The following is an 8,140-nucleotide window of genomic DNA, read 5'->3' as shown; positions in this document are numbered from 1 at the left end:
TTGAAGGGGACCCCCGACCGGACTCCTACAGAAAGCCCACCCAACGTGCACCCAGGAGCGTGGGGACCCCATTTCTTGTCATCACCTTGTTGCTTGCCCAGCCCGGACTGGCGCTCCTTTGAGGGGCTTTTCTCCTGCACCCCTTCCCGCACCCAACTCCGCCTCCAGGGAGGAGAGTGGCCAGGCTTGACGGGAGACAAGGGACAGGGCTTCAGGCAGAGCTTTCCTCCGGTGTGGATTCAAACCCCAGCGCCAGCCTCCCGACCAACCGCGTGGCCTTGGGCAAGTCTCTTTCCTCCCTGAGCCTAGGGTCCTCCCCTGTCAACCCCCCGCCCTCCTAGAATGGGGGTGCCCGCACCCACCTTTGTGGTGAGCTTGAAATAGGGCCCTTTTTCAGTCCTTAGCACATAGTGGGGCCTCGATCCGTGGGAGCCCCCCAGAGTCCTAGAGAAGTGGCCTGCTGCGGAAGGGGGAACCCGGGGCGAGGACAGGCTCCCGAGGCGGTGCTGGCCCAGGGAGCCTGACCCACGCCTGCCCCCCCTCCAGACACTGCTCCTGGCTGAGGCGGCCACCAGGAGGCAGTGTCTCACAGAGCAAGGGCACTGAATTCGGAGTCTAGAGACCTGGGTTCGAGTCCTGACTCAGAGGTGTCCTCACTAGGTGGCCTGGAGATCATTTCTGCTCCCTGAGTCTCCGTTTCCCCCTCCCTCGGGAGCCCCGTCAACTCCCTGCCTGCCCCACAGGGCTGCGTGGGGACCCGATGAGGGGTGAAGGCTGTAGGAGGTGGGAGCTGAGGACCCAGAGGGGGGGAGTCCATCCCAGGTGGTAGTCACTCCTCCATGGTCATGGTCTGGCCGTGCAGGCTCTGGCTCTGGGCCCCCTCTGGGCACCCTGCTCCCTTCCTCAGCGGGCTTCTGCCCGCCTCCCTCTCCTGACAGGGTGGGCCGGGAGCCTCTGCAGCAGGGGCTAAACGCTGTTCAGTGAGGTCCAAGTATGTCACCCACTTAAGTGAATCGGCCCATTGTGTGAGCACAGAGAGGTTAAGCCGCTTGCTCAAGGCCACACAGCTGGTGAGTGCGTGACATAACAGAAGGGGTCTTAAGACCCACAGACTAGGGGTCTTAAACCACAAAAGTGTATTATCTCACGCTTCCGGGGGCTGGAAGTCTGAAATCAAGGTGTGGGAAGGGTTGGTTCCTTCTGAGGGCTGAGGGAGAAAGTTCTGGGCCTCTCTCCTCAGCCGGTGGGTGGCCGTCTTCATGTTCACACGGCGATCTCCGCCTACCGGTGGCTCTGTGTCCAGACTGGCGCATCTTATAAGGGTGGTTCTCCTATTGGATCGGGACCCACCCTAGTGGCCTCATTTCTATTACGACTATGTCTCCAAATAAGGTCACGGTGCTGGGGGTCAGGACGCCAACATGCGAATTCGGAGGAACACAGTTCCACCCAAACCGGAGTTAAGAGGCTGTCTGAGATCTGAGGCACGGGCTGAAGGGGGCCAGGATGCTGAGGGGGACTTTTCCCTCCTCTCAGAATAGACTTTAATCCCTGAAGTTGTTGCCGTTAACCCAAGGGCCCGGCTTTCTAAAGAAGCCCCCGGAAGTAGCCCCCGCAGGACTTCCACAAGAGGAAAGGGGCTCTCCCTAATCTTCAGCCGAGTCCGCGAGGGGGGGTGGGACAAAATCGCTCTCGTTGTATCCCGGGGAATTGAGCTATTTGATGCACTAGCGATGAGAACAGCATTTTAAAGGAGCAAAAGATAACCGAGAGGAAAAATGAAAAACCGTAATAGAGTGAGCACAACCTCCAGAATGCGGTGAGCCAAACCCGAAAGGGTGCCCGTTTATCCGAGTCCTGCCTGTGGGGCCCGAGTCCGCCCTTGATCGCCTGCTCCGAGAGGCACGGCGCTGAGCTGTCCGCTGCAGGCAATGGGGAGACCGCGTGGGAGGAAGGGATTGTCCTTCCTGGCTCTGGTGGGCGGCCCGGTCAGGCTCCCGGAGGCTGCTAAGCTTCCCCGGCAGCGGCCCCTGGGGCACAAGGGACTTCAGCACGGGGGTCCCAGAGCCCCCCGGGCTTCTCCCGCACCCAGATCCTACAGGGCTGTGACTCCCACAGTGTGGCTCCTACGGGGGGCGCACGGCACCTACTGGGCAGCCAAAGTCTTCTCCCAGCACCCCACCCAGGTGCTTTTGTAGTGTAGACAGGACACTTCTCCGTGGACAGCTTTCCCCGGCACCCCAGAGCGCAACTTTCCAGCAAGTTCCTAGGGTGGGTTTCCGGCACATTCCCCCAGCCTGGTGCCACCTCTTTGCCATTCGGTGAACTACGACCCCCCCTCCACCAACAATATCTCAATCTCAGCCCAGGGGTGGGGGGTCTCGGGGGCTCTCTCGCAGCCCTGGGGGTAGTGACTGCCCCTTCTCTCTGCTGTTTCTTAGGATATTCGTTAGCGTGCTCTTCGCTCCTTAGCCAATCCTCATCGTCCTGATCCTTGTTATAGGCAATCGTTCTTTATGTTGCACGTACCCTGTTCAAACTCCTGTGCTGTTCTTGTCTCCTAATTGGACCCTGACTGATAAAAAATTAGCACAAGGAGTAGCCACACGTGATAGATGGGGTTTGGCGATCGGTTTGGCCGTGGCTTTGGGCTTGAACGCGGCACTGAGCGGCCGATGGGGAATGGGACCTCAGTAATCCATCCACGCGCCTGGGTTACAGTTCATCAAACCCTCACCTGGGCTGCATTGTGATGGAAACGCAGCTCGTGCCTCGGGAGCCCCAGCAGGTGCTGAACTTGACCCTTATGGCAGCAATAATGACCACAAGGGTTTTGGCGAGCTCTGGACTCATCCGGGCGCACTTGAGCACTCACAAAGAGGATGACAAGCTCACTTCCGTGAGCTCTCCGCTGGAGTCACAGTCTGCCAGCCCGCGACCTTCCACGACATCTTCTGAAAGCAGCTCTAATTCCTTCTAGCCGCAAGGCTGATATTGCCGAGGATCAAATACAAAATTTAATTGTGCGGGCTGCCGAAGTAACAGCTGATCTCCCCGTCTCAACAAGTCCCTCGCGACAAAGTCAGGGCACGGATTCGTAAAGAACAGGATGCTGAAATTTGGAATGGGGACATCCGACCAGCTCCGAAGGAGACCGTCAGTCGTGACCCTCCCCCCGTCACGCTGAGCCTCCCTGACCAGGGGGAAGTAACCTTCCTTCTCAGGCTGGAAGAGCCGGCCTTCCTCTGCCTGCAGCCCGGTGAAAGCTCCCGGGGGGCCCGGAAGAAGAGCTCGTTCTCCCGGAGAGCCATCACGCCCACTCCTTGCTGCCACCGGACCCTCCACGGAGCCCCGTCGTCCACGTACGCCGGGAGGGCAGGTGCACACTGCAACCCTCAGAGGCTTAGCCACCGAAAGGACTTGCGAGGCGGTCTGCTATATAATTGGCACAACTCCGAGGGCTGCATGTGCGAGTGGACGGTGAAGGCATTAGACTAAGAAAGAGGGACGAACTATCAGACCGGGTCCTATACGGTGGGCCCAGCTGCGCCTACTAGAGACGCCGCGTGAATATGTCAGCTTGTGGGGGCGCCTGGGTGGTTCAGACGGTGAGGCGTCCGAATCCTGGTTTCAGCGCAGGTCACGATCTCACGGTTCGTGAGTTCGAGCCCCGCGTCTTGGGATTCTCTCCCCCGCCCCCTTCCACTCCCGTGCACGTGCTCACGCGCGCGCTCTCTCTCTCAAAATAAATCAACTTAAAAAAATATGTTAGCTTGTGTAACTGGGTTTTAATTATTTAAACGGGATCAATTACCACAAACTCAGACACTCAGAACAGGACACTTTCCTTATTTCACGGTTCTGATGGTTCGGGAACCTGGACGTCTGCTTCAAGGCTTCTCATCGGGCTACACTGGACTTGTCCACTGAATTGGGGTCTCCTCGGAAGGCTAGACAGGGCAACACCTGTGAGCAGGTTAAACCATGCTCACGTGGTTGTTGGCAGAATTCAGGTCCCCGGAGGCCACTGAACTGGGAGCCTCAGTGCCTAGCGGGCTGTTGGCGGGAGGCCGCCCTCGTGGACCCCTGCAGCACGGTCGCTTATTGTCCCAAAGTCTGCAGGCTGAAGGGGCAATAGAAAAAGTCTGCTGGCGAGACAGAAGTCACTGTCTTATGTAACCTAATCACGAAAGTGACGCCCATTGCCTCTGTGGTACTGAATGGCTCAGAAGTATGTTGCAAGTCCCGCCCATGCTCAGTTGCACAAAGGCGTGAATTCCAAGGGCAGGGGTCACGGAGAGCCATCTTGGGGTCTGTCCACAACAGCTGGAAGTGGCTCTGACAGCTCATCTGGGTGGCTGACTGGAGCTTGGGCTCCACGGTGTCCCACAGTTAATGAGGTCGGAAGCCAGGGCTAAGCGGGCAGGGCTGCGGCCTGGGGCTCACCTGCGGGACCAGCACACCCGACCCTCCGACGTGTTCTATGAGGAGGCTCAGAAGACACCCCGTTCGCTAAGGAATGGAAAACCACATTTGTGAACAGGGCGCCTACCGCCTGGGGAATCTCCGTGGTCGCTCTGCTTTGTAGGCCGGGCACGAGCACCAACGACGTTGCCACAAAGATGACACCTGGTTTCCGCGGACGGACAGGTGAACGCTGGAGTGTCTTCGCTCAGGTCTGAGTCACAGTCTGCCCAGTGGGTCCATGGCGCCACCACTCGCTGGTGATTTCCCCAGTTCTTAAATGCCTGGTTGGAACAGACGTAGTTAGCAACCGCCAGGGTCCCCCACCGGCTCTCCCACCCACGAGGTGAGGGCCAGTATGGCGGGAAGGATCCAGCGAGAGCCCCTGGAACGTCCGCTCCCAGCCAAGACAGTGCACTGGAAGCAGTAGCTCATCCCAGGGGGTACAGCAGAGAGTAAGACGCTTCGAGAAGCAGGGGTGCGGAGACCTGGAAGTCCGACCGAGCCTTCCGCCTTGGCAGCTTTGAAGCCGCTGAACCAACGTGAAAAAAATAGAAAGAAGTTGCTCCACCAGCTGGGACAATTGGTCCTGATTGCCCTCGGGAAAGTGGGCCAGTGCTACACAGTGGGGACAAGCCGTGCCGACGGGGGATGTGCAAAGGATCCTCAGGGCACCTGCTGGCGCTTCCACAGCCAGCACCACCCAGAGCAATGCAGGGTGACTGAGGACGCAGAGCCTTCAGGAAGGATGGCGTGGATCGCTGCACAGGTTAAGGCCCCGCCGAGCTTCTGGCTGAGGACAGGACGAGCACAAAACGGGTAGCGGAAGAAGGAAGCTGCCCATGTCAGTTAGGGCCTCATGATTAAGCCGCAGACACGGGTCGCACGGTCGCTCAGCCTGTCTCCTAGTTGCCCGACGAGTGCGTGTGTTTATTTGCATCTGCTGTTTCCTTCTTCTCGCTCCTTCCCGTTTTTAGTTCGCATGCAAGTTGTTGGAAGTCGGCTTTACAGTTCGGTCTGCAGGTAAGAATGAATTCGGTGCACCTGCAACTGAATTTGAGAAGTAAGTAATACGGTCCGACGATGACTGTTGGGACCCTGTGTCACCTCATTTCAGGGAGAGGGTAAGAGCTTTGTCACGGGTAAGAGGTACAGCTGGGTCTCATTGGGTGGAAAGGCAAAGTTGTTTTATCGTTACACGGGGATTCCGACATGTGAAGGGCAGAGAGGGAGGTCGAGCAGCCGGAGGGGTGGAGGGTGCGGTTATCGACTTTCTGTCCCTGAGCTCCCAGTTCACCCTTCCTTGCCTGCTGTATGGCACCTGAGCAGGGCTCTGTGAACATTTGCCCTTTGCCCACTGGCATGGTGTCAGGCTCCGTTGGCAGGGCCCCTGGAGAGACGGTGCAGTGGAAGGGACTTTCTTTCCCCTCTCTGGTGCGCCAGCTGGGCAGCTTCCTGCAGCACGCGGGGCTTCTCCAGCTCCAGCCTCCTGCAGTGTGGGTGGCTTCTCCAGGGTCCGGCTCCACAGTGCCACGGTCAGCAGCTTCCCTCACTGTCTCTAGGTGGTTTTGTAGCCGGCTGCCTCCTGCAGGATATCTCCCCACGAAAGCTCCCATCTCCCTAAAGGGTGAATTTCCAGCAAGTGTTGCAGATGTAGCCCCACCGCCACTGCCACCACCACTGAGCCCAGCCATGCCCCGTTGCAACCAGGTCTGGACCTCAGCCCTGGGTCGGGAGGCGGGCCGGGGGGACGTCTTCCTTGGATGCTCCTAGGGTAATAGCTGCTCTTACATCTGCTATCTCTCCACCTTTAAAGTTCTCTTTGCTTCTTACTAGCCAAACCCCTCTTCGAATCAGTCTTCATATTAAACACTCCTTGTTCGATTACTATGTGAGTTCTCTCTCCTGACCGCAGTCCGGCTGATACACTGAACAGAACTCCAAGGAGTGGTGGTGTCACTTAGAACTGTTCCATATGCAGCAGGCACTCCTTGAGGGCTTACGGGTGAGAGCCCAGTACCTCTGAGATACAGGTGCACCTGAGCCCTGGTCTCTGTCCGCATGAGTTTACAACCTAGAAGGACAGACAGACATTAAACGGGCAGAGAAGTGAATACACTAGAAAAGGTACTTTGCCGCCAAATTCACAAGGGTGACTTGACACATGGGGATCATGGCTGGGGTGTTAGGGAATACCTAGGATGTAGGTGCTCTGTTCACAAATGTATATTTCCATTCCTTAGCAAGGAGGGTGTCTTCTGAGCCTCCTCATAGAACACATCGGAAGGTCGGGTGTGCTGGTCCCACAGGTGAGCCCCAGTCCGCAGTCCTACCTACTTAGCCCTAGCTTCCAACCTCATTAACTGTGGGACACCGTGGAGCCCAAGCTCCAGTCATCCAACCAAACAGGGAATGCCTGAGGAGGTGATGTTTGTTCAGACACTCAGAGGAGAGCTCAAGGAAAGATGGGGGCAGGGAGGATCATTCAGGTGCAAACAACTGCAAAGGTCCTGGGGTGAGAATGAATTTGGCATTTTTGTGCAGCGGAAAGAGGGCCAGGAGCTGCAGACCAAGAAGAGGAAATGGTGGAACAGAGGGGCTGAAACTGGGGTGGGGACAGGCCGTGTGTGACCTCGCAGGCCAGCGCAGATGTGATTTGAAGTCAGTGGGAAGCCCCTGGAGGGTTTGAATCAGAGACTGCATTAAAAGCATTTTAAAAAAAAATTTAGTGTTTATTTATTTTTGAGAGGGAGAGAGAGAGAGAGACAGAGCACTAACGGGGGAAGGGCAGAGGGAGAGGGAGACACAGCATCCGAAGCAGGGGCTCCAGGCTCTGGAGTGGGGCTCGAACCCACGAACCGCGAGATCACGACCTGAGCTGAAGTTGGATGTAAAAGCATTTTTCAAATGTGAAGGTTATTTCTAGGAGAGCTGGAGGGGCACCATGGCGAGCTTGCTCTCCACTCAACATCCTGTTGCTCCTTTTTCTGTTGTCACTGCCATCATCATCGTCACCAGGGTCACTGTTGCCCGTATCACCACGCGCTGGTTTTGTTCCCCCAGTCAGGATTCCAGACCGTCCACGGCAGAGCTGGCGTCTCCCTCTCCTCCGCTGTCCCGTCGCAGGTTTCTGGCATGGCTCCCTGGACGCTCCCTTTCCTCGCACAGCGCACCCCACCGCCCCCACCGGGACACTGCCCACCCCTGGAGGACGGTAGCGTCCCGCCCCACCGGGGCTGGAAACATGAAATGGGCACAGACCGTGCTGTGCCCCATCCCAGGAAGATGCGCAGAGGCGTTTCATCAAAGCAGCAGAAATAGAACCCCGTGAGCTAGTGCTCCCAATTCCTTTGAACAGAACGAAACCCAGGCCCAGAGAGGTGAAGCAACTTGCTGAGGGTCACACAGCACACGGAGGGTTCAGACTCCAGGTTGCGTGCCATCGCGCCTGGCTTCTCTGCACCTCCTGTGGGGGGGAAAGCAGGAGAGGGACAGGGGCAGGACTCACAGCTCCTCTGATGGTGCAGCTGGGGAAACTGAGGTCTGAGACCTAGATTGCTTAGCAAGGGGGAGCGTGTACCTCTCACACCCAGGTTGGTATGACCAAGAGTGACTGGGTGCCCGGCTAGACCGCCAGGGAGAGGGAGTGGGGAGCCACGCTCTGGCTGGCCAAGAG

Source organism: Felis catus, chromosome B3, assembly GCF_018350175.1.
Source record: "Felis catus isolate Fca126 chromosome B3, F.catus_Fca126_mat1.0, whole genome shotgun sequence".
Lineage (NCBI taxonomy): Eukaryota > Metazoa > Chordata > Mammalia > Carnivora > Felidae > Felis > Felis catus.
This window is presented reverse-complemented; position numbering follows the sequence as displayed.